We start from the raw sequence: 25,447 nt of genomic DNA on the forward strand, positions 1-25,447 counted from the left end.
AAAGAGATAATGAAAAAAGATAAAAGAAAGAAAAATACAAATATAAAAACGAAATAATGGAAGAGAGAGAGAGAGAGAGAGAGAGAGAGAGAGAGAAGTTTCTCTTCTCTAAGTGAAAGAAAAAGAGGGTAAGAAGAAGAAAAAATTTATGGATAATAAAACTGACAAAGAAAGAGATGAGTGAAAAAACGATATAAATAAAGCTATAACAAGTGTAAAAAATAAATAAAAATGAAAAGAGAAAAAATGTCACAAGGGCAAGTAAAAGAAACAAAACGAGATGAAGAATATAGGGAAAAAGCAACATGGATGAAGAGAAACAGTGGTAGAAAAAGAAATAATGACAAATTTAAGGGAACAAATATTAAAAGAAGAATGAAAAAAGAAATGGAAAATAGAGACTGACAAAAAGAGGGATTGAAAAGAGCCCTCTATTTCATTTATAACAAACAAGGCACAATACAACAGAAACACAAGTAAATAAACAAAAAGAGATATTCAATATTTTCTACCAAAAATGATTATGCAAGTAACAATAAGAACATTATATCTGAGGTGATATGATCATACAAAAACCTTCTCATGATACCATCACCATTGATTACATTATATTCCTAAATAACCATAATCTAAACAAGGAACCAAAAAATAATAAAGGTTGTACCCTTTCACACCACAAAGGACTCTAAATATAGTTACAATATTTTGTTACTATCTAATAGGCAAGCTTATAAATTCATTCTAAATATAGTTACAATATTTTGTTACTATCTAATAGGCAAGCTTATAAATTCATTCTAATATGATACAAATAATAATATAATTATTCACACAAATAATTTTGTTTCAAAGAAAAAATATATCTATAATAAATTACAATACTTTCATAATTGTAAAGGGATCAAAATACATTTACCTCTCCACTTTCTCCATTATCCTCATCATTTTTTCAAACCTTCAAGCATATGCTCTGTGTTAAACTGAAATCAAGCAAACATTATACAGTAGAGGAGTTATTTATGTTGATACTAACATCAATTATTTTTATGCTCAAAAATATATATTTACCTGTTCGTTTTCTCCATTATCCTCATCATTTACTTCAGACCTAAACTTTTTAAGAGACCCTTCAACCATATCCTCTATGTTTAATTGAAATCAAGCAAATATTATACATTACGAGAGTTATTTATGTTGATATTAATTTTAGTTGTGTTGATAAATACAATTATACAACAAGAGGAAGTCAGATTTAATGGTTGTTGTTGACTGTTCTTTTTCAATTCTGCTGTGCACAGGTCAGAATGGTTCCATTTGGTTCCATTTGGCTGTGCACAGGTCAAAAGGTATTTTGGTGCTTTTGATTGTTAGTTATTTACATGTCATTCTATGTTGGTTTACTTTGTTGGGAATGTCATAAACTCCTAGAGCATTGTAGTAGTGAATTCAAATAATGCTATTTCTGATCAGACTTTTAACAGCAAGAAAACTCTATATTTGCATTGTTACATGTTGTTCTCTATCTGGCTAAAAAATAAAATAGAAATCAGGGGTGCATATTACATGATAGGTACATGACTTCTCATAAATAGTTCTATCCAAAAAGGCATACATGTTATAATGGGTTGGTTGATCTTAGTTCATTCCACTCACCATTTTTTTAATTTTGTCTTCCAAATTTGCATACATCTAAGCATAAACGTTATAATGGGTTATCCTTAGCTTATTCCAATCAGCATTTTTCTAATTTTTCTTTCCAAATTTGCATACATCTATTCTCTTGTCTGTAATTTCAAGTTGAATCTCCAAGCTGCTTATTTGTTTGCTTGCAGAAGAAAAACTCTCCTACCACATAGATTTGAATCTATGAGACTTTGATTCTATACATATTTATACTGAGATTAGAATTTGATCATAGGGCCTCTTGGGATTTCCATGAATGTAAAACTGCAAATGCCAAAGAAGTTATGTTTTTTCCTGGTGGCATCACATTAGCTGTTCCATTTCCATACTGGATTTTACAATACATTCTTTGTATCATATTTGTATCATATTTCATCAACTTAGAGAGAGATTGAGCTTGAGAAACATGATGAACCCCTTCATTTGTAGCATAATTGAGCTCTCCAAAGAGATTCTCAATCTCTTCTAAAAATACCTATTTATCCTTTTGACTCTTTTATAGAGGCTAGAGATATATGGGGACAACCATTGCTAAATAATCTAAAGCTGCAGCATTTGCATGAGAAAGACCTATATGTTGATAGAGAGGCAAATATCTTGAGCTAGGGCTCTGTTTAATTAATACCATATAAATGCTTGATTGAAGCAGAATTGTACATGTCTATAGAAATCAGATATTACTTGAAAACTTATGGTGACTGTGCAACATGATCAAGTCATATAGGTCAAAAACAAATTTGTAGACATACTTTTTTATAGTCTTGGTTTTGCATATTAAATAAAATATAAAGTATAACACATAGAAAAAGGAATGATATCCTTCAAGAAAGAGACTAACTATTTGAGTAGAGTAGATCAAGGTTGCAAGCCAAAAGAGACCTATAGAGAAAAACATAGCACAAATATTTTCAGAAAAAATAGATCATATATAAGATTATGGCATATGTAATGATACCAAAATAATATTCAAATCAAAGACACTCTTTAAAATGGACACTACGAAATAAAATCAGATAAGTTTACAGTAACAAAGTATAATTGCAGGGGTAATTTGTTTACTTAAACACACTCAGTTAAGTCACATTAGGTTAGTCTTAAAGTACAATATTGTGACCTCTCAAGCTATTGAGAAATTTCATCAATTGTCATGTCTCCAACCCCTAAAGCCGACATGCAGCCCATGAAAGTATTTTTAAAAGCCCAAAAAAAGTATTTTTAAAAACAAATAATATAATAATATTATTAATTAATTTAAAATTAATTTACAAATAATAATGGTTTTGTTGTGGCCGACGTTGACACTCAATTTTTGGCACCAACTGAAATTTGATTTTGTAGAAGGTTGACCAAGCTTGGTTAGGTCAATCATATATAAATAAAAGTATTTTGGTAATTCAGAGGCCATGAAGAGTTATTTTTGTGAATAACAGATTCACTGGTAAAAATATCTTGTTCATTAACTGAGGAAAAAGTTACAATATATAAAAGTTACAAAAATACTGTAGCTATTAAATAAGTTACCTATTTCTAACTACTAACTACTGCAGACATTATTGACCATTAACAGTAAAGAAATATTATTCTAACACCCTCCCTTAATGGTCAATCTATCAAAAACACCAAGTTGCCCCCTGAATTTTACAAATTTATCTAGGATCAAAGACTTGGTGAGAATATTCGCTCTCAGATCCGCTGTCGGAACATACTGTAACTGAACTGATTCATCTTCTACCAACTTGCGGATGTAATGACAATGAAGCTCAACATGCTTGGTACGTTCATGGAAGACTAGATTTTTGGCCAATTTGAGCACCCCTTGATTATCAGTATACAAGGGAGAAGGACTTGCTTGTGGCATCTGCATGTCAGAAAGCATCCTCTGGAGCCAAACTGCCTCACATGCGGCCTTGACTGTTCCCCAGTATTCAGCTTCAGTCGAGGAAAGAGCCACGGCCTGTTGCTTCTTGCTGCTCCAAGTGATGGCACCAGTACCCAAACTGAATACATACCTAGAAGTGGATTTTCTGTCACCCACCGATCCTGCCCAATATGAGTCAGTATAACCAATCAGCTTTGGATCGTTGCACCTGCCATACAGAATGCCATAGTCTGACGTGCCTTTCACATATCGCAAAACTCACTTCACTACAATCCAATGATCAGCTTTTGGGGCTATCATGAAGCGAGAGATGTAGATGACAGCAAAACTTATGTCAGGCCTAGTGGCAGTGAGATAGATGAGGCTGCCTACTAGTTGCCTGAATTTGGTTTCATCTACTGCAGGTGAATCAGACTTGGCTGATAACTTCAGCCCTTTCTCCATAGGTGTGGAAGCAGGTTTACAATCCTGCATTCAAGACTTGTCAAGCAAACTGCGGGCATACTTGGACTGTGAAATAAAGATATTGTCATCAGTCTGCCACACTTCAACACCTAATCAATAATGGAGAAGCCCCAAATCTGTCATGTCAAAAGCTTGGCACAAGTCCTGTTTGATGGCTGTAATCAAATGTGTTGAATTGCCAGTAATGTTCAAGTCATCCACGTAGACAACAAGAGGATATCATCACCGGAGAGTTTGACATACAGATTAGTGTCAAAGGGACTGCGTTGAAAACCATGTTCAACCAAATACTGATCAATCTTAAAGTACCAAGCCCGAGGGGCTTGCCTCAGGCCATATAGGGCTTTTATCAATCTACAAACCTGATGTTCCTTACCAGGAACCTTGAAGCCAGGAGGTTGATTCATATAAACTTCTTGCAACTCACTGTTGAGAAATACACTCTTAACATCCATTTGGTGAAGTTTCCATCTAAACTAAGCTGCAATGGCAAGAAGAAGACGAATTGTACTCATCTTGGCAGTAGGAGCAAAAGTCTCCTCATTGTCAATGCCCTCCCACTGTGTAAAACCACGAGCAACCAATTTGGCCTTATACTTATCCAAGGTACCATCTGCATGATACTTGACTTTGTAAACCCATTTACAACTGATAGGTTTCTTCCCAGGAGACAAATCAGAAAGAACCCAAGTGCTATTCTTCAGAAGACTATGGTATTTTGTCTCCATAGCCTTTTCCCACTCAGGAATGCCTTTAGCCTCGGAATACGTTTGGGGCTCATGGATGTTGTGGATATTGGCCGTAAGTGCAAGGTTGATTGTATTTTGCTGCTTTCTCTTGCAGCGAACTGATTTGCATTCAATAAGCTCATCATCATGAAGATCTCCAATAGTCTTGGCCCACCATTTAGGCCGGAGGGTAGAAGTACCAACATCTGGCATCGGAGGAATAACATCGCCTAGAGTTTCCGGAACAAAGTCATCTGGATGCAAATCCTGTGAAAAATTAGGTGGTGCTAGATCGGGAAGCCCTCCCATCATGGGAACCAAGAGGAAGACGAACACCAACATCAGGAGCCGGCATAGACGGAGTCGCAGGACTAGCAATAGTAGGAGGTATGAATGGACAAGTAGTCTCATCAACCACAACATTATGACTGAAAATGAGACGATCTGTCTCCACATCAATCAACTTGTAGGCCTTGTGGTTGTCGCTGTAACTAGTGAACATAAGTGTTTGGCTCTTTGAATCTAGTTTAGCACGCTTAGCTTATGAAATCCATACATGAGCCGTAGAACCCAAGACTTTCAAATGGCCCACTTTAGGCTTGCGTCCTAACCAGGCTTCTTCAGGAGTCATCTTCTTAACAACATATTGTTGTGACTTTTTCACACATCGCCCCATTGCAAATGGGGACCCATGTTTTTTGCTTTTTAGGGTTTGTTCTTTAGGTTTTTTAGGGTTTTGTTAGCTAGCCTTTGCATTTTGAACGTCGCCCAGGGGATCACATGGATAAGCAAGTCCGGCTTGTGTGAGGTCCTGATCCTGAAATTTGGCTAAGTCTTGAATGTCCTGATCCTGAATTTGACTAAGTCTGGAAACTGAAAAAACCTCCAAAAAACTAGATTTTGCAATATAACTCCTGGAGGTCTGAAACCACTCTCAAACATCCTGAAAGTATATATGGAATATAACTTAAAGTATAAGAAAGAAGAAACATAGAAGGAAATGTCACTTATACTTAAATGTTATATTCCATAAAAATTATCCTGATAGAGAGTGCGAAAAGTCAAATTTCGCTCATGTCCTTCACTGAGGGACCAGAGCGAAAATACTTATTTGAGCTATTCCTGACCGTGTTTGGACGAATTGAGACATCAAAGGCATGGTGAAGGACGAAATGAGCATGATAGAGCATCCAGACTTGATCAAAAACAATGAAATTATGAAGTTTTTGCCTAGAGGGTCAAATTCGCTCCTGTCCCTCACTGAAGGACCAAAGCGAAATTCTCATAAGGTACGATCTGGGCAAAGATCAAGCAAGTTTTATGTTTGAAGGCAAGAAAGGAGATGAATTGAACCCATTGAAGACAAATTGAAGATTATCAAACGTCAACAAGGCACCCAAATGCCCAAGTTCGCTCCTGTCCCTCTCCAAGGGACCAGAGCGATTTTTGTCTTAGACAAATTTCTTGCCAAGTTACAATGAATTCCAAGGCATGGATGAATGAAAGGGGACATTACGAGACCGTTGAAGATAAATTTGGAAGCTGGCGAAATGTGATGGAGACTACAAGTACAAATTCGCTCCTGTCCCTCTCCAAGGGACCAGGGCGATATCTTAGTTATGTTGCCTTTTCCTCAAATTCAAACCACTCCAAGTCAAGGAGAGAGGTGGCAAGGACATTTCGAAGCGTCTCAATCAAGCACAAAGTTACAAGGATCGCCAAAATGAAGGATTTGCACTTAAAAACCTAGGTTCGCTCCTGTCCCTCTCCAAGGGACCAGAGCGAAATCCTCATGAAGCTCTAAATTTTGAAAGTTTATCAAACATCAAGTATCCAAGGGGATCAAAGGGACTTCATTCTACGTGATGAAAGTGATGGCAAGTTGATGGAAGCAAGGACAAGCTCAAAAACTTGAAGTTCGCTCCTGTCCCTCAGGAAGGGACTAGAGCGATGTTTATTATATTGGCCAAATCCCTCAAAAATCACGTAAGGTCAAGGTTTTGCAAGGTCGTATGAGGTCCAAGGCATGATCAGAAGGTGATATACAAAGACTTCAAACGTTAAAAGATCCTCAAATTGAACACAGAAGCTATATCGCTCCTGTCCCTCTCCAAGGGACCAGGGCGATTTGCTTAGGATCCTTCATTTTCCTTCAAATTCACGCCAAGTAAGGGTTTTTCGGGATCACACAAGGTATAAGGTGTCTTTTGAAGATGATATGCAAGAGTTTTGAACGTTAAAGTGTTACCAATTTGTGCAAGGAACTTATATCGCTCCTGTCCTTTGGACAAGGACCAAAGCGATTTTTTATTAAAACACTTATGTTCCGTCAAAACCAAGACAAGGCAAAGATAGGCATGGTCAAGGACGTCCTTTGGAAGACAATGAACGAAGAACAAAGATCAAAAGTTTGCAAATTTGAGCTAGGACACTAGGATCGCTCCTGTCCCTCTCCAAAGGACCAGGGCGATATTTGCCAAAGCACTCATTTTCCTTCGAAGATCATGACAAAACAAACTTGCAAAGGGTTCAAAGCGTTGTTTGAAAGAAAATAAAGGAGAAGTTGATATCAAGAACGGAGAATTTCAAGTGAAAACATGAAGATCCCTCCTGTCCCTCTCCAGGGGACCAGGGCGATAATGGTCATAAAGGGCACTCGTTCACACAAGCAAGACACTCAAGTTCGAAAATCCTAGCGAAAATGGCAAATTCAACGTGGAGATGAAGATTTTGGACGTAAAAAAATGCAAGAATCAAGACCCAGTTGATGGATCGCTCCTGTCCCTCTCCAAGGGACCGGGGCGATGAGGTACGTATCTTTCCATCTTCAAAATATTTTGGCGCTCAAACACATTTTTGAATTTATTTAAATACTAGAAAATTCGATAAGATTGAAAATTTTATTAAAAATAGCATTTAAATATTGCATTTAAATATTGCATTTAAATATTAATTAATTTTTGCCTTGTAAAAAAAATCGAAGTTTATTAATTAAAAACGATGGCAAATTAATTAATTATAGAGCGCTTGGTATTTTATTGTTTTATGAAGGTCGGCCTTTCTTATTTATTAAAAAATCGTTTATAATTGCTTTATTTTTACAAAAGTCGGCCTAAATAATGATGAGAGGTAAGCACTTATAAAGGAGGGTGGTGAAGATCATTATTTTCACATTGTTATTTTATCATCTCAAGTGCGATTTAAGGAAGACAAAGAGGTGCGAATTATATTCAAAAGGGGTGCGAACTTGAAAATTCTATTGGTGCGAACTTGTCAAAGGCTTGAAGATCACGTCAAAAAATTGAAAGGTGGCGAAATTGCTATTTTGAAGGGAGATCACGTTGAAGACCATCTTATTTCAAATTTTGCCTAGGCGAATTCCTTTATTTTTAGAGTTAAGCTCTCAAGTAAGGTATGGCAAGATCTCTTGTTTTAATTTCGAATTTTGATCATCATTGCCTTAATTTTGAATTTTGAAAATTTGTTTTCCCTTAGCTCAGTCGTTTTTAGGAAATGATTAATAAAGGACTTATCATTAAGTTTCCTAAAATTTGCTCTCTAATTTATATTATGTATTGCAAAATCATGTTACTAATTTTGAAATGTTGTGTAGGCATCAAATGGAGATCTCTTCAAGGAAAATCAAGCCGGATCAAGGACGATCTTCGCCGGTACGATCAAGCCAGGACATGGAGTGACCTCTTTCAATCTAGCGTTCCAAGGCGAGGTACATCATCCTGCACATCAAGGACACAAGGAGTTAGAACAAGGGCTCGTTGAAGAAGTAAATAGTTACAGATGAATTAATTAAAGTAAGCTTCTCAACAACATCAAGTGGAATATCTACCAAGTTACAGGTGTCAAATGAGGTGGCGTCCTAGTCATCATTTCTCCAATCAGTGAGGTCCACCTCAGCATGTCCAGATTCAATGTACTTAACTCATGGAAGGTGGCACAAACTCCAATGTACCTACCCCGGCTATCCATTGGTCGATCTTTCTAGAGAGGACATGTGTCCAAGCAATACAATTTTATCATTGGTCAAGCATTAAATGTTATGTAATGGTTGTAACAAACCCTAATTAGGGTTTTCATTGTTGAATCTTGGCCATTGATCTTGAATTGATCTAAGCCATCAAATTGTATTGTGGGCACTATATAAGCCCAGGCATTTCATTTGTAAAGGCTAATTAGCAATAAGTTAGAGATAGCATGTAAATAGTTGGAAGAGTTAGAATATAGTTGATAGAATAGTAATTAGAGTAGAATAGGAGGACAAGGCAAGAAATTGTTGCCATTGATTGTAAACAAACTCCATTTTCATTGAAGTAATGGTGAAATATGTCGTTTTCTTGCAATTTGCATGGTTTCTTGTTGAGTCTTCAATCTCAGATGGTAGATGATTAGATGAATGGAGGAAATGTGATTGATTGATGGTGGAATTCGTATATCCATACTACTAGCAGTTTGTTGATTGCAGACTTGCCTTGTGTAGTCAACTGAAATCGTTCAGCTTAAGCTCAATTTCAATTTGTTGCCTCTTCATTGATATGCATCAACTTGGATGGTATCTATGCCTGCGGTGATGATTTGAACATCATAAAGCTTCCCTTAGAAGATCGCACTAGTCTTGTGTAGATGTTCCATTGATGTCAAAACAAGATCTAGTTAGAGTTTCATCAAAAATTAAGTCATTGCTCCTACATTCTTAGTATTAGGATTAGATCCTCTCTTCGCCCTTATCCTTTTTTCATTTTTTTCTTCAAATCTAAGTTAGTAAGAGCCTGTGTCCAGCAAAGCAGATCGGAAGTTCAATCATCACATGTAAGTCCCCTTGTGATTCCAGCAAATCACATCATACCACTGGAGTTTGTCCACACGTAGAGAACCTACCAAAAGAACCTTGGAGTCTTCCTAACTGATCCTTTATGCGAATCTTCAGCAGTTAGAGACCATTTTCTCAAGAGAGGATAAGATGCCTATTGGTATTTTATTCTGTGTATGATGGTGTATAAAATACACGTCAACACATATGTAGGTGACTGATTCAGGAGATAGCCTGCAATGTAAACTGCTTCAGCCTAGTATTTCTTAGGAACATTACGATGCTCTATCATAGAACGAGTCGTTTCAATAATTGTGCGATTTCTACGATCAACGACACCATTCTGCTAAGGGGTGTATGGTGTGGTGAGTTGGCGTTTAATGCCATGTGTAGCACAAAATGTAGAGAAGTCATTAGAACAAAACTCCCCCCCATTATCTGACCTTAGAGTTACAATCTAAGAACCGGATTCTTTCTCGACTAAGACCTTAAACTGCTGAAATGTACTGAACACATCTGATTTATTTTTCAGAAAATACACCCACATTTTACGACTGAAATCGTCAACAAATAACAAGAAGTACTTGCAACCAGTAACAGATGGAGTGTTCATTGGCCTACATACATCAGCGTGAACCAGCTGAAGGACCTTAGAGGCTCGCCAAGAATCACCATCCGAGAATGGTGTCCGATGTTGCTTCCCAACTTGACAAGCTGCACAAACTCCATGATTTTGAGGTTGAATCTTAGGTAGACCGATAACCAAACCCTCCTGATATAACTGAGAGAGATAGTGCACGTTTAAGTGCCCATAACGTTGATGCCAGAGTGTTTTGATGGATGTACTCCTAGAAACCAAAGCGTGTTCCTGAGAATCACCAGAATCGGCAAGTCTATACAAACCATGATCCTCAAGTCCCATAGCGATTGTAGTACAAGTCTCCCTATCAATGATGCTGCAAATGGACGAACTGAAGACAACATCTAATTGAGGAAAATGCCTCATGATTTGACTGACGGATAGGAGATTATGTTAATGCCTACAACATAGTAGACATCAAGAAAAATTAAATTTCTACCTCCTGAGTGAATATGGATAGTGCCCTTACCAGCAACTGTGTACTCTTCTCCTCCTCCGAAGATTACTAAATCTAAGAATGGTTCAAATTTCGTGAACCAATCCCGGCAACGAGTAAAATGCTGCGAAGCCCCTGAATCAATATACCAGGCAGAAGAGTGGACTGGATTTGTTGTTCTCTTGGCCATAAAAGCATAGAATGCAGATTCTTTCTGCTCTGAGTGCTCTTCGACATTTGCCTTCTGTTGAGACCCTCCCTGCTTCTTTTGTTCAAAAGCCAATCGAATTCGACACTCGACCTTCATGTGACTAAACTTATGACAATAATTGCACTGAACGTCCTTCTTCTTCTTGCTGTCCTGAGAAGAACCAGAGCTTTTCGGTTGAGAAGATTGAACCTTCCCTTTGTTCTTAGCAGAAGATTTGGTAGAGAACGCTTGCTCGATGGAGGGGAAACTGTAACTGCTTCCAAACTACTAGCGCCACCAATCTTGCTGTAAAAGCTTGTTACAAAGATCAGAAAACTTCAAATCGACGTGTCCATGGAAGTGATATTGAGCGTTTCGATGAAATGCTCAAAGATTTGGGCAAACAGGAATAATTTCGAAAAATTAACTTGTGGCTCTGATACCATGTGAATAATAGATTCACTGGTAAAAATATCTTGGTTCACTGGTAAAAATATCTTGTTCATTAACTGAGGAAAAAATTACAATATATAAAAGTTACCAAAATACTGTAGCTATTAAATAAGTTACCTACTTCTAACTACTGACTACTGTAGACATTATTGACGATTAGCAGTAAAGAAATAAATTCTAACATTATTCTAAGAATTAATTCTAACAATTTTGGACACAACCCCAACGTCACTAAATTAGGTTTTCCATATGTAATGTCCCTAATTCTTAGTGACAATTAATCAAACTGATTTTAATTTAAGTTGTCAAAAAAATTTAAAAAATATTCAAAAGATGACTTAATATTAATTAATTTAATTAAAAAATAATAAAATATTATTATTTGTCACTTTATTAAATAAAGTTTTCTAATATTCAAATCAACCTAATCTTTTAGTTGTTTTGGGGGTTCTTTATAAGGAGGCTGGCTGGAAGAAGTATAGCATGCTTTTGGAATTGATAAACATTTATGATTTTTTGGAGACGAAAACCTTTAGGAGTTGAAAAATGGCTGGACGAAAACCTAGTTCTCCTAGAAGGATGGATTCGTGACTCTTCTAAAGTTGGATCTCAACTATGCCAAGATAACTCAGTGTCGAACTTACTAACCATTTAAGGGATGAACCTGCTGCCAGGAACAGATCTAAAAGGGGAAACTTAATTTCTTAAAACAAAAGACAAAAGATGAATCAGGGAAACAAGAGAGAACACAATACCAGCATCTACCTAAGCATGAAATATCAACGTAATCTAAGAAAGCTACAAGAACAATCCATATAACACATCAAAATTATCAAATTCAACATTGCCAATGAAGCAAAATTTCAATTTGAGGCCTCTAGATAGATTTCTTTCAATTTCATGCTATTTTACTTTCATTTTTCGAAGGATATTTAATCAAAACAGTGGATTCAAGTGCCAGTGCATTGCTGGTATTCATTTCAATTCAATTCAAGTTATGAATTTGCTGTCTTGCTGATGTATTCTTTGTAATTCTGGTATTTCTCTGAAATCATGCAACTTCCGTGATTGAAAGATCATCTATGTCCGTGACAAATTTGTAAAGTCTCCATTGAAGACAAATTTATAAGACTTTAAGATCATTTCTGAAATAAAGCTGTCTGTGTTCATTTGCTATCAGATAATAAGGTTAGTATTTTCAGAATATGATATTTGCTCTATGGAGCATTAATATTTACATCCGCGTTTATTAAGGTCTGAGTAATATTTGCCGATATTATAGAAAGTTATATCAGCCGTTTATTAATTTGGGAGGAGCGATGTTGCACACCGAGGAGGAATCAATTTGAAGCAAGGAAATAAATTAAAATCCCAATAAATAGAAAGTCGTGGGAATAATAATCAATTAGCGAATAGTTTGAACAAATTCCCGTGAGGGCATATTATTTATATCTAAGGCTCCAACCTTCCGGGTTTGCGAAGTATTCTGAATAAGATTTTCAAAGGTGGAAACATTCCCTTCGGAAGAAATAATTGTACGGTCCGACTCTGCTAATTATCGTGGGAAGGCATTCTACAAGCATCGGTTCTTCCTTTCATTCTGCAGGATATCATTCTTGGCACGGGTTTGAGATTGATTATCAAAAGAGTTACCTTTAAGAAACCCTGAAATTATCGCCGTAAGCTTGGTGAACAGTTTGCGTGGAATAAACTCCAAGTCAAATCAAGGGAGTCCATCGCTGCAGGTGGGACGGTGACTTCCATTCTTTGCCTTTGTCTTACGACAGGGCAAAGCCTGAGTTGCAAATAGAGGCAGTGGGAGCACGAACCATATACAGGCGCTGCAGGCAGAAAACCATTCAGGTTCAGCATATTCACATAACAGGGGATATTGAAGTATCGGACCTGAAGAAATAAAGATTTGAAGCATTCATTAATAATATCAATAAGGGCTATTTCTCAACAGATGACGCCGGAATAATATCAATACACGCTGAAGTAGACAGCCTCCAGAGACACTGATGCTTGCGCCTGGGAACGCAAGCACCAAACAGATATCGTGCCTATTCAAAGTCGGACAGAGAATGCATTGGAACCGTATGTAAAATATTTCCTTTCTATTTCCAATTACGATACCTGTACTGAGCTTCGAATGTTCATCTTGAAACTATTTTGAGTGATACAAATCGGTCATTGTTTTGGCGTTCAATGCACCCCGAGGTTTTATTGTTCACTGTTTTTCTGGGATGAAAGCTCACTTCTGATATAATGCAAATTCATTTTCCTTGTTAAATATTGCTGGAATCTATTTCAATCCTTTTGTGCACGAGTGGGTTTCTTTCACCATAGTTGTTTGTTGCCCCAGTTTTTAAGCATCCAAATTTTAAAATTTTGCGTTGAAGCTAACATTTGGCAAAATCTTAATGTGTTCTTTCAAGATTTTTCAAGTTATGTAGTTATGTGGTTTCAGTTCAAGGCCATCATCTTCAAGTCTCCTGTCATGTATAGTCCTGTGATGCATTGATCACGATTCAAAAACAATTAAATCTTGAGAACCATGAAGAACTGAGGGAAACTGCCCTATGAGCTTGTACATGGTACCATTTTGAGCAATGTGGCAAATTTCCATCAAAACCCAGTTTACCATTTCATTTGTGAGATTTTAATGCTTCAATTTTCATCAGGTTTGGAAAGAGTTCAAATCTTGCACTCCAGATTCTATCATGAAGACATCTCCTTGGGTTATGTTCATCTAGCATCCTTTAATGTCTAGTTCAAAATTCCATCTCAGACAAAAGTTATGCTCATTTTTATGAACTAAGCTTCAAATGGGAAAATATTAAATTATTTGTCTAAATAATTTTAATATTTTTAATTAATTTATTTAATTTCTCCTTTTAATAACTCGGAGGGAAATATTTAAAAACACCTTAAATCATACTATTTTCTTCCTATTGTTGCTCAAAAATCCAAAAAGTCAATGGTTAATCCCTCCTCCCATTTTGCCCAAAAATTCACAATGATTAACCTCATAACCAATTTAAAGGTTAATCCCTCATCCCATTTTGCCAAAAAAATCTCATAATGCTTAACCCCTTCACCAAAAGATCTACAATGCTTAACCTCTTTGTCAACGTTATTGGTTAATCCCTCCTATTTTACACAAAATGTTCACAACACTTTAACCTCTTGATCAAATTAATGGTTAATCTCTGCCTTCATCCTGCGCAAAATATTTAAAGTGATTAACCTCTTAACTTCTTCTTGCTCCAATGCTCAATTTACTTTTAACTCCTTAGCCATCATTTCAAGAAACCCATAACTGTTTTTCAAGAACCTCCAAAGTGTTGGAAAGTGAGCAGCAATGGAAACTTCGTGACAGTGTGGAGGTATCCATTGAAGCATAAGGCCATAAAAGAATGATATCGGGTGTTGCAATTGTACATGCATCGCTAAATATGTATGCCGATCACAAGCTTATGCAGTAGAATGCTTCAAAGAGACATTATCTCACAGATTGCGGTGATTTGAAACACATGCAAATATACATGGCACATGAACTGTTTGACATTATGCTCCAAAAAGATGTCATTTCACGCAACATGTAGTCTGCAGGTGTAAAGGCCAAACAGAGCTTTGCAACACGTAGTTTGCCCATCCATCAAAGCAGGGTATAAGTTGGAGATTTCCATCAGATATTATATCTGGAAACTCTCTCCTAGAAACGCATGCAAAATGTGGATATGCATGCAGACACGAAAGCATAAACTAAGAATATGAATAGTGTGACAGAATGTGAAAGCAATACGGAATGTTGGTGCATAAGAGAGCAAAGTTAAACAAATCTATAAGTGTTTGAATGAAATGAAGGCAGAATACAAAGACTGGTCTGTTCAGAAGGCTTTATAAACTTAGAAGCTAACGCAATTAGCAGAGATAAAACTCGAAAGATAGAGGATTTTTGTCAGATTTTATAATTGCAATTGCCCTGGTAGACATTCATGCAAAACGTGAAGCAGATATAAGGCACGGGAATTGTTTGATAGTATGCCTGAAGGAGGATGCCATGCATTGTTTTGATATGTGGAAGACAAGACAAGGCATGTTGACTGTTTGATGCAATTCCTTAATGACATGCGAACTGTTTTACAAGATGTGTGAATGAAATGTGAAAAACAATGACATGGCGAGTAAATTGTTTGACAAATGCCGCAACATAGAGGCAAACATATGAACTCTTTGAACGAATGTCTCAGAAGAGAGACTTAATCAGAGACTTAATCAGATCAAATGCAATGATCATCGATGTTCTGGTAGGCATGCAAACAAGTGGAGGAATGCGAAAACAAGGCATAACAACTGTTTAGAAAATTCTCTCTAAACTTTGAAATCGCGGCCTATAGGAGAACATAGACGATGCGCATCGACTGTTTGACAGAATGCTTCAAAGGAACGGAAATCTCATCGACAGCAATGATTGAAAGGTGTAGAAGTTGGCATCCCCACACGTGCAGAGAGCTTTGAAACAGAGTATGGACACCATCAAAGCACAAAGGATAAAGGGATTTTATCAGATTTTGTAGCTGCAACGAACTTTCTGTACATACGAAATGTGAAAGCACATGCTCGGCACTTGACTTTTTTGAGAAAAAGACTCAAGAAAATGTCATCCCACGGCAAGCAATGATTGCAGATTTTGCGCAGAAAATGGATTTGTTGAAAAGGCTTTAGAATCTACGGGTTGCGGAATGAAATCATGCTGAGAATGCTTCGTTCTGTTTTCATTAAATACAGACCACATCTGTTGTGTGAACATGTTTCTCTTGGTGCGCGCAGATCATATATTACCCAGGCAGGTGTAGTGAATTTCAGATATCAAATTGGAACTGGAAGAATTTGGAATTGAACACAATGGCAATGTACAAAGAAAGTAAGAATATTGATATCTTGGGATCTTGATTAATGCCAGCGATATTCAGTTTCGAGAAGAATCATATCAAATATGTAAACCGTTGAAGCCTACATGAAGAAATGTTTGTGAGGTCATGGTTACTAAGAGCATTGTAATTTTGCTATGAGGATAAGGCAACTTTGACTTCATCAATTTATTTTGATAAGAGCACATCGCATTCATGAAGTGATTCTCGTATGCTAGATATGTTCTCAATTATGAACTCAATTATGAAGGTGATCGTCATGTATGCATTAAAAGTTGTTCAACTCTTTCTCCCACATACTATAATGACTCAATCCAAATATGCCAAAATGTGTATAAAGAGTAGTAGATTATTGGTGAAAAGATTATTGGTGAAATGATTGAATGCTCAGAGAAACAATTTGTACAGTGTTTTTATCGCATACGATCTTTCATATCAAATGATCGATAAATATGGTGGAGTTGATGTTCGTGATTTGTGCATTGAAAGAAAACATGATGCTCATGTCAATAAAATTGACAACTTTCTTCTTTCTTCCAAAGTTATAAAATATCAAGTTGTTCTTTTGTAAAAGTGACTAATACATCAGTTATTGTAACCACAAGTTAAAATTTTGAGCTTCAATTTTTCTTAACTTGTTTCTAAAGCGTAGTTACTAAAAGTAATATCTTAGTTATCTTAAGTGCGTGCATAAGGTAGTTATCTCAAGTTTTTACCTAAGATGGTTATTTTAAGTGGTTACAAAGTAATTATTCTGTGGACCCTATAAATGCAAGGCTATTTGTAATGTAAGGGGGATTTCCTACGGAAAGGAAATTCTGGATAAATTTTCAGAGATATTTTGAAGAATTTAATGTTCACACTATGTACAAAAAGGTTTGGGAATTGTATAGTTTCAAAAGATTATAAAGAATGCATCTCAGTCTTGTTGTTCTAAATGTATTCATGTGTTATCATTACTGATTTCTCATGTGTTAGGTTGGTAATCTTTTTATGCATATGTGTAAAACATTGATAATCTGTGTGATTGATGTAATGAAACACAATCAAGCTTTGGTATCTTGGTTTGGATGTGCTAGAGTTACTCGTCTCTTCATATGTTGAGATCCGTCACCTTTCTTTCATCATCATTGCACATCAAATTTTATGTTGTGTTAAAACCCCTTTTGTAATTGTTATCATTTATGGAATCCTACCTGGTATTCCTATGTCGTCCAGTAGGGTTTCTGTTATTCATCCTCTTTTAGTTTTATGTTTTCTCCTTTATGTACTTTCAGGATAAAAGTACATAAAAATCCCCAAAAACCCCTATCATACGAGGGAGCTGCCCCTCAAAAACCACAATCTCTCCAACTGTTGAAACATTTGTCACTGCTCTTCAGGCAAACATTCGAACAAACAAGGTCAGATTTGGAATCTCAATGGCAGTGACAAATCTGTTTACCAACATTGATTTACGCTGCAGATCATATTCTAACCACCTGCGGAGGTGCTGATTACCATTTCCAATGTTTCCAGGCTGACCACAGGGATTTTCCAGCATCTAAAACCACCAAACTAAATTATAGCTGACATGAGGCGAGGTTATTTAGAAAATCAGATCAATTTGACAAGTCGAACCCTAAAAAGGAAGCAAGCATCCAAGATCCAAGCGCTGTCCAAAATCTCCATAGATCTGGGTGAGTGAACTTCCCAGCAGAAGATCCAATTTGCAGGTCTAAATCAGGTCTAATTCAAGTTGGTGGGTGAGTTTTCAGACCTGATCCATCACCGTGTGGTGTGCCATCACTTTATTGAAGCAGTGCCATCATTCCTCTAGTTTTGGGGCAACATTGCAGTGTTTGCTGAAGATCTAGCATAAAGAACTAATCAAAGTGACAGTACCAGTCATGAAGAGAGCATAACAAGGCAGCAAGGAGTCATTTCAATCACCAGAAATCAACTAAATCAGTGCAAAAGCTGCAAAATTAGAGTTCCTTGATTGAATACGCATCTTCTGCTAGGTTAGTGGGGTTTTGAGGGCTGCAATGTCTCAAACCCTAGGTCAAGCGTGTTGCCCATTCCAGTTTGATCTCCACCACCCCGGCAAGCGCACTCAACACCCTTTTTTTTACTTTCACTCAGCTAGGCGATCGAGGACAGAGTAAAATATTTTAGATCTGAGTAGCTATATGGTCTCAATAAGGGTTTCCAGACTCAGCTTAATTTTGGATCTGCGGAGTAATGAACTGTTGTAATGCTGTTGATAATAATTAAACCGTTTAAGTTGCCATCATTTATTATCTGAGTTTCTTTCTTCTTAATTGATTGAAGTTGCAATCTACCTTTGTGAAATTCAATGAAATAACTTCCACCATTTGTAGCTTGTAACTTTGTTGGGTTGAAGGGTCAAGAAAGTTTGGTTAGTTATAATTGATCCTAGGACATTATATCAATGTTTATTTTTATTTCTTCACTCGGGAAATGGTCTATGTAGCAGTAGCAGTGTCACTCTAAAAATTCGAAGTATATTATTATAAATCAGTATTGTGCTCTTAAAAAATGTTTATTGACATCTTGACGCAATGTCATCTACCCACCACATATATTAAATAATAAAAGCAAGATATAAAAACTGAATTAAGGAAGCATGCATGTTTATTGACATCTTGACGCAATGTCATCTACCCACCACATATATTAAATAATAAAAGCAAGATATAAAAACTGAATTAAGGAAGCTGCACAATGCATGCTCTACCCATACCTGCTGATTTGCTCTTAGTGCCTCTTGTTAATCTTTATTACATTCTTCAAACAATGAAGCCTATATTTTTTCCGTAACTTTCTGAGCTTCTAGAACTTTCTGCTAAGCTTGAATGCTGGCCTGCATTGGAAAAAGGAAAAATTAACATTGATATATGCTCTGGCTCGTTCTAATCTCACCATCACTTAAATGTAGTAAAAATAAATTCCAAAGCTTATCAAATGAAAATTCTGCCATGTATTCAATCCAAACACTACCTAACTATAAATCAAGTGGTAATTATTATGAAAAAAATATAGATGCATAATCATAGCCTTTGTGAGTCTTTGCTTTGAAAGTTTTTCTTGGAACGAGAAGTATGATTCCCTAAACTCAGCTATGGCCATTTGAAGCTCTTCTTCCTTTTTCTCCATCCCATCCTTTGATTAAGCATTGAATGGTGAAATTCCTATTTATAACCTATGCCAATAAAAGTCTAAAGCTACACAGACAAGCTAGAAACACAGAAAATGGAAGTTTTCTGAATCTTTAATATAATTTTATTTTTTTGTCCTTATAATGTCCCCTATTTGAAACAAGATTTAATAATAGATAACTAATAAATAAAAAAATATTAATATAAAAATAAAATAAAATATAATTATAAAATATAAAATTAAAATTAATTAAGTTTAATGAATGGTTAAAAGGCATAAAACAAAGAGTTATGACTATTGAAGGATTAAGGTATAAATGAGAGATCATTATATGAGAAGAGGACATGAAGGAAGCAATCAATCAATTTGAAATAAATGATTGTCCTCAAAAGACAACAACTAAGGATGAATAGTTGTTACACTTTTAAAGGGCAGAAATCATGAAAGGTTGTGACTCCCTCAAGAATAAGATATAAAGGGGAGATCATTTACTTGGGAGGAGATCTTCAAGCAAGGAATAAACAAACCATAAAAGGTTGTGACTCCCTCGAGAATAAGATATAAAGGAGAGATCATTTACTTGGGAGGAGATTTTCAAGCAAGGAATAAACAAACCATAAACTGGGAAGGAAGAAAATCAAATTTGAAAATAAAAATATTATTCTCAAAGGCACCAATGAAGGGTGGTGACTCATTTCTTGTGAAGGGTGGTGACTCATTTCTTGTGAAGGGTGGTGACTCCTTCAAGAAATGGCTATAAAGGGGCAAATCATTTCATTGAGAGAATCATCCAATAAAGAATCAATTCATAAAGGAAACAAGGAATAAATCAATTTCAAAAATCATCGAGCAATCATCAATGGAAATTCAAAGATTCGGAGATTCAGAAATTCATCATCAAATATCAATTCATTCAACTATATGTACAAAATCAGAAATACATTCAAGAATCATTTCATCATTCGAATATCAATGATTGAAACATCAATGAAATCAGCCATCAATTCAATATAACAATTGAGAAATCATCTACAAGAAATTAAAACAAATCAGATTATCAATTTAGAATACAAATATAGAAATATACTCAAGAACAACACATATAAGTTCAAAAATTCATTCAACAACCTGAAAATAATCTTGATAATTTTGGTGCTTTTATCTGGATCTAATGATGCTAAAAGCAGATAAAAATAAGCTTTGACAATCATTCACAATAGTCATACTTGGAAAAACAAATCATATGATCTTGTCCCTGCATTGTTGGTGATCTTAATCATGCAAGTTATAAAAATACCAAAGGCTATACATCATCACATTGGCAAACATATTTGTTTATGCTTCTATTTGATAAATGTTCAATTCATGAGAATTTAAATAGATTAATTTCTTCAAAATTCTAGCATATCCCACCTTTGTTTCGGGAAAGAAAGAAATATTAGTGTCATGACGAGGCTTAGTAACAACAAGGCCAAAATCATGTTCAACATTTTAACAATATAGCTAATAGAAGTTTGTCTTAATGGGAAGAGTAAACTCTTTTTATTTGTTTAAAGTGAGAACGAATCAAAAAATTTATGGTGTCTCAATACACGAGCAAAGGTATCTACAATGAAGACAATCATCTTCAGTATATGCTTTGGGGTAGTTCATGATATTTAATTATCCTTGCTATCTTAGATGATTGAGGGAGATATATGTACATCACAATAGAAGTAAGTCGGATCCAATACAAATAAATCCCGCTTTAACTATTTTTTAAACAATAAGGGATTAGGACATTCTAAAAAAAGCACTAAGTTCAAATCCCAAGGGGACATTACAAAATATTGAAATTGGTTTACATCTACCAAACTATTTGCAAGCCAAAATGGTGGGAATTTGTGAGAGACATTTTAGAATAAATATCAAGTGGCTAAAGATTCAAAGAACAAAGCATTGCTCCATGTTCAAACATCTAAGGGACGTGTTATAAATCAAATTTTGCATTAACAGTATGCATGTAGCTGATTACAATCTGGTTTTGTTTTCTCATGGAAAGGATGTCAGGTTTCTAGCATGTTGTTGACAAATGACATTGTCCATTCTAGGGTGTGTTCTGATCTCTCATCAAACAGCTTCTCTAATACATGAAATTTCGATATCATAATATAACAGAAGAGGTCCTTTACTCCTCACTTCAATTATAAAAAGAGATATTTCAAATTGAAAAGTATCAGGGATTATAAGTTCAAAAGAGATATCTCAAATTGGAAAAGTATTAAGGATTATATGTTCAATACAGAGGAGACATTATGACTTATAAATTAGACAACATCCACACTCAAAACTCTGTACGCAGGATACAACAATAAACCAAGATAGAGTAGAGAATTTGAGGGCGAAAAGTTTATTTTAAATCTAAATTACTCAAGTTGTCAAGTATCAAGGCTTTCATGGAACACATTGCGAATTGGTAAAATCCCCACCCAAATTGAACAAATCAAGACAAATTCACGTACCATCCCAAATAAGCTTGGGAATAATAACTGACATTGATCCGTTTCTCAGTTCTACACCATGTGACCTGACCGCTCCTGATTCTCTGTGAATCTGCTGCATCCCTAGCTCGCAGTCGTATTTGAAGAAACATTTATGGGTGCTGTCTTTATGACCTACAGGGAGGGCCTCCTTAGAGACTGCCGTAAAAGAAAAATGGTCCAAACGAACAAAGGAAAAAGACTTGGAGGGTCGACAGAGTCTTCACGGAAAGAAATTCCAGTAGAGAGTAGATATGTAGGAATATTTGTGGGGGCTTCTTCACTTATGCCTGAAACTATGATAGTCACCAACTTCTGGGGCGAATTTTTAAAATCCAATAGATAGCTCGAAAGCCGGGTTCTGGTCTTTAAAACCCCAACTGGGCAGCTCTTCTTCGATTGTCTACGGCATGATACTGGTGCTGCTGGTGGGGTTTCTTCAATTCTAGCAGAGAGCAGTACAGGAAGATGACAGGATTCTCGCAGCCATACTCGCCCCAACTAGGCAGCTCTTCTTCGATTGCAGACTGCCACGTCCACGGGGTTTGTGGAGAGAACGCTGTGCGTCAAACAAACGTGCAAATGGCCGTTTCGACCCGAGCCCAGTCGATAATTGAGGCTGCAAACCGCACGATGAGCTCACCAATGTGACATTTGCTCCCTTGGACTTCGTCAATTTTGACAGACCCAATTCTGCACCAGAGCCTACCACAAGATTACAAGTCTATATAGATTTTTTTAGGAACAACGGCATGACGGTAGCGTTTCTTCAATTCAAGCAGGGACAACAGAAATATGAGTACAGCATACCTTGAGGAGGGTTTTGAACTCGCCATGGAGGAGTACAGCATTCCCTGAGGAGGGTTTTGTATTCGCCATCAACCGCGAATGGAGCCTTCAGAAATGAAAACCCGGGTTATGTTCTTCAAAACCGCAACTGGGCAGCTATTCCTTGATTTGATGGGTCGTACTCGCCATGAAGGACTACAGCATTCTTTGTCAAGCACAAGGAATGAAGGACTAGAGCATTCTTCCAAGGATGCCAGCAAATGGAGCGTCCAGGAGCGAAAAACAATAAAATCATAAGGAAGCGCAAGGAATGTTTAAAGATACGCAAATCTCATTCGCACGTGCGAGGTAGCCGTTATACGAGTTTTTTTTTCAAAAAGCAGGTTTAAGGTAGCTGATGAGTTGTATATCGACTAAAATACTACTAGCACATGCACCTCGTGTGCAATGGTTAGGCCAATAGAAAGGTATTGTAGGGCAATATTTTGAAGAGGGTGGTAAAAAATACATGAAATTTTACAGGTATGTTATGATAAATGGTTTGACAACATTATTTTAGCAAATAATGGAGGGCGATTGAGTTTAAAGGCAGTGGTTATTAAGGACATTAATTTCTATATTCAACATTTAAGTGTGATATTCTTTTTTATTGATCTAGCTAAACACATTCTATCTTCTTGAACTATAAACAATTATTATATAAATAAATTGTGTGATAAGTTGGGGAGCATATTTAGGGTTAAAGAATCAAACTACCCTTATAAAAAACCCAAAGTAGCGATAGTGTGCTTCTTTTAAATGGTATTAGTTATTTTATAAGGAATGCCAGTTTATGTATAATACATTTATTGATGCTTCATGTCCAGTTTTTTTTGTCATATATGGCATTTGTCTTTTAGACCAAAATAACAAAAGCAATATATTGCCTTCATATGGTTGAGTGAACTGCAGTTGGTGTTGTTGATTGATATGTATGCTTGGATTTTGATATTGCCTCCTTGTAGCTCATTTTGCAATGGATCGGAATAGATGCCAGCAAAAGAGAAGTTTGTAACAATGGTATTAATGTTTAAAGAATAGTTGGGAGAGATGTGGGGGAGAAAGGAGTATTAGTATAAGACAAAATGTGCTTGACAATGTACGAGCATAATTACCTTAAGAGTTTGATTGTTGTGGGTTGAGGTCGTCTCCTTATAGTTGATTTTGGCAATTACATAGACTACATTCCTGCAAAAGGGGAATTTGTAATAGTGGAGTTGATATGCCATAAATAACTATGAGAAATCTACATTCCTGCAAAAGGGGAATTTGTAGTAGTGGAGTTGATATGCCATGAATAACTATGAGAAATCTGAGGGAGAAATAGCTAAGAGTTGCATACCTTGATTTCTCAAATAGAGAGTTGGTGTAGTCGAACTTCCTCTTTCTTCCTTATAATTATATATGCACTATTTTGCATTTTGGAGTACCTCTCAAAAGAGAATGTTGGTTGAATGTGTAGGTCATTTAATGACTTGACTCTAGATATGGTTGTGAATGTTAGCCCTTGCCTCTCCACTTTGCCTATATCAATTGTTTCTCTTTGTAGTGTTAGGCCTTGGGATTTGTGTATGGTTATAGCCCATGCCATTGTGAGGGGTATCTGTCTATGACTGCCTAGAGATACAAGGACTATTGGTATACTTTTGGGGTCATCTTGGTTCTATGGTGGCCCAGTATAATTATCAATCCTTATTATAACATACATTGGGATATCAGGTGGCTTGGAACCACTACTGTAAACAATTTCAACTACTTCACCAAGAGCTCCATTTACAAGGCCTGCTTGTGTCCATATATTGGTTGTGAGAATGACACGTTGACCTCTACAAAGTAGTACTTGTTTCTCAAGTTGTTCATCACTAGTTTCATTTTCTATTGTGCTCATGATGCTTGTCGCAATACTTAATGCAACTAGACGGTTCAACAATTTTAGCATTCTCCGGTTGTGTACCTTGACCAAATCATTAGTAGCATATAGGTGCATCAAGTTGTCAAACTGTTCCTTTTCACTTGGGGCAAGTTGTTTGTTTGTCCATGTCATCAAGAGTTACCAATCTTCTTCCTTTGGTTCTGCATTACGTATGTTTTGCAACAATTGCCAAAATTGTGCCTGTATTGTAGATTCACCTTATTGTCGAAACAATGTTTGCAGTGTGACGATTATCGTAAATTAGTCCCACAATGTTTTTGCACTTGAATGTGATGTGTAGATAGGCTTGTCCATTACTAGCGGTAGTTGTGCGAGGTCACCAACTAATATTATGGAGACCCCATCGAAGCATACATGTTGCCTCTGGGGAAACGCCTCACGTAGTCTACAATCTATTTTTAGTAGTAGTTTTGGCCCAATGAAGCTCATTTCATCAATGAGGATGTATCTTATGTCCTTCAACTCTTCATGGAATGTTGTCAATGGTTGTCCTTGCAATGGTTGCATTTCTTTGATAGGAATTCTAAGAGTTGAAAGTATAGCCGATGCATGTATGTTGAATGAGGCGCCTCTTGTAGGAGCTAGTGTTAGCAATTGTCTTTTTTGTTGCGGTATCTTACTTTTGAGTGCATTTCTTATGCAGGCGACTAAGTAGGATTTACCTATACCCGTTGTTCCTTGAATAATCATGTGCAATGGCTAAGCAAAGGGAAACTTACTATGGTCTATAATTATCGTGAGTGCTACTTTTTGCTTTACTGACAATGTA

The 25,447-nt window shown here is 36.3% G+C and overlaps 1 long non-coding RNA gene across 1 annotated transcript; it reads right to left on the reverse strand.

The window, feature by feature from the left end:
• Positions 1-915: 915 nt before the first annotated feature.
• On the reverse strand, positions 916-23,022 carry LOC131064803 (uncharacterized). The gene is made up of 4 exons (XR_009111322.2): positions 22,728-23,022; positions 21,900-22,610; positions 18,983-19,102; positions 916-980 (listed from the first exon to the last, which is right to left on the reverse strand). It is a non-coding gene; the product is annotated as an uncharacterized LOC131064803 (long non-coding RNA).
• Between the last annotated feature and the right edge of the window lie 2,425 nt (positions 23,023-25,447).

This window comes from Cryptomeria japonica, chromosome 1 (genome assembly GCF_030272615.1).
Source record: "Cryptomeria japonica chromosome 1, Sugi_1.0, whole genome shotgun sequence".
Classification (NCBI taxonomy): domain Eukaryota; kingdom Viridiplantae; phylum Streptophyta; class Pinopsida; order Cupressales; family Cupressaceae; genus Cryptomeria; species Cryptomeria japonica.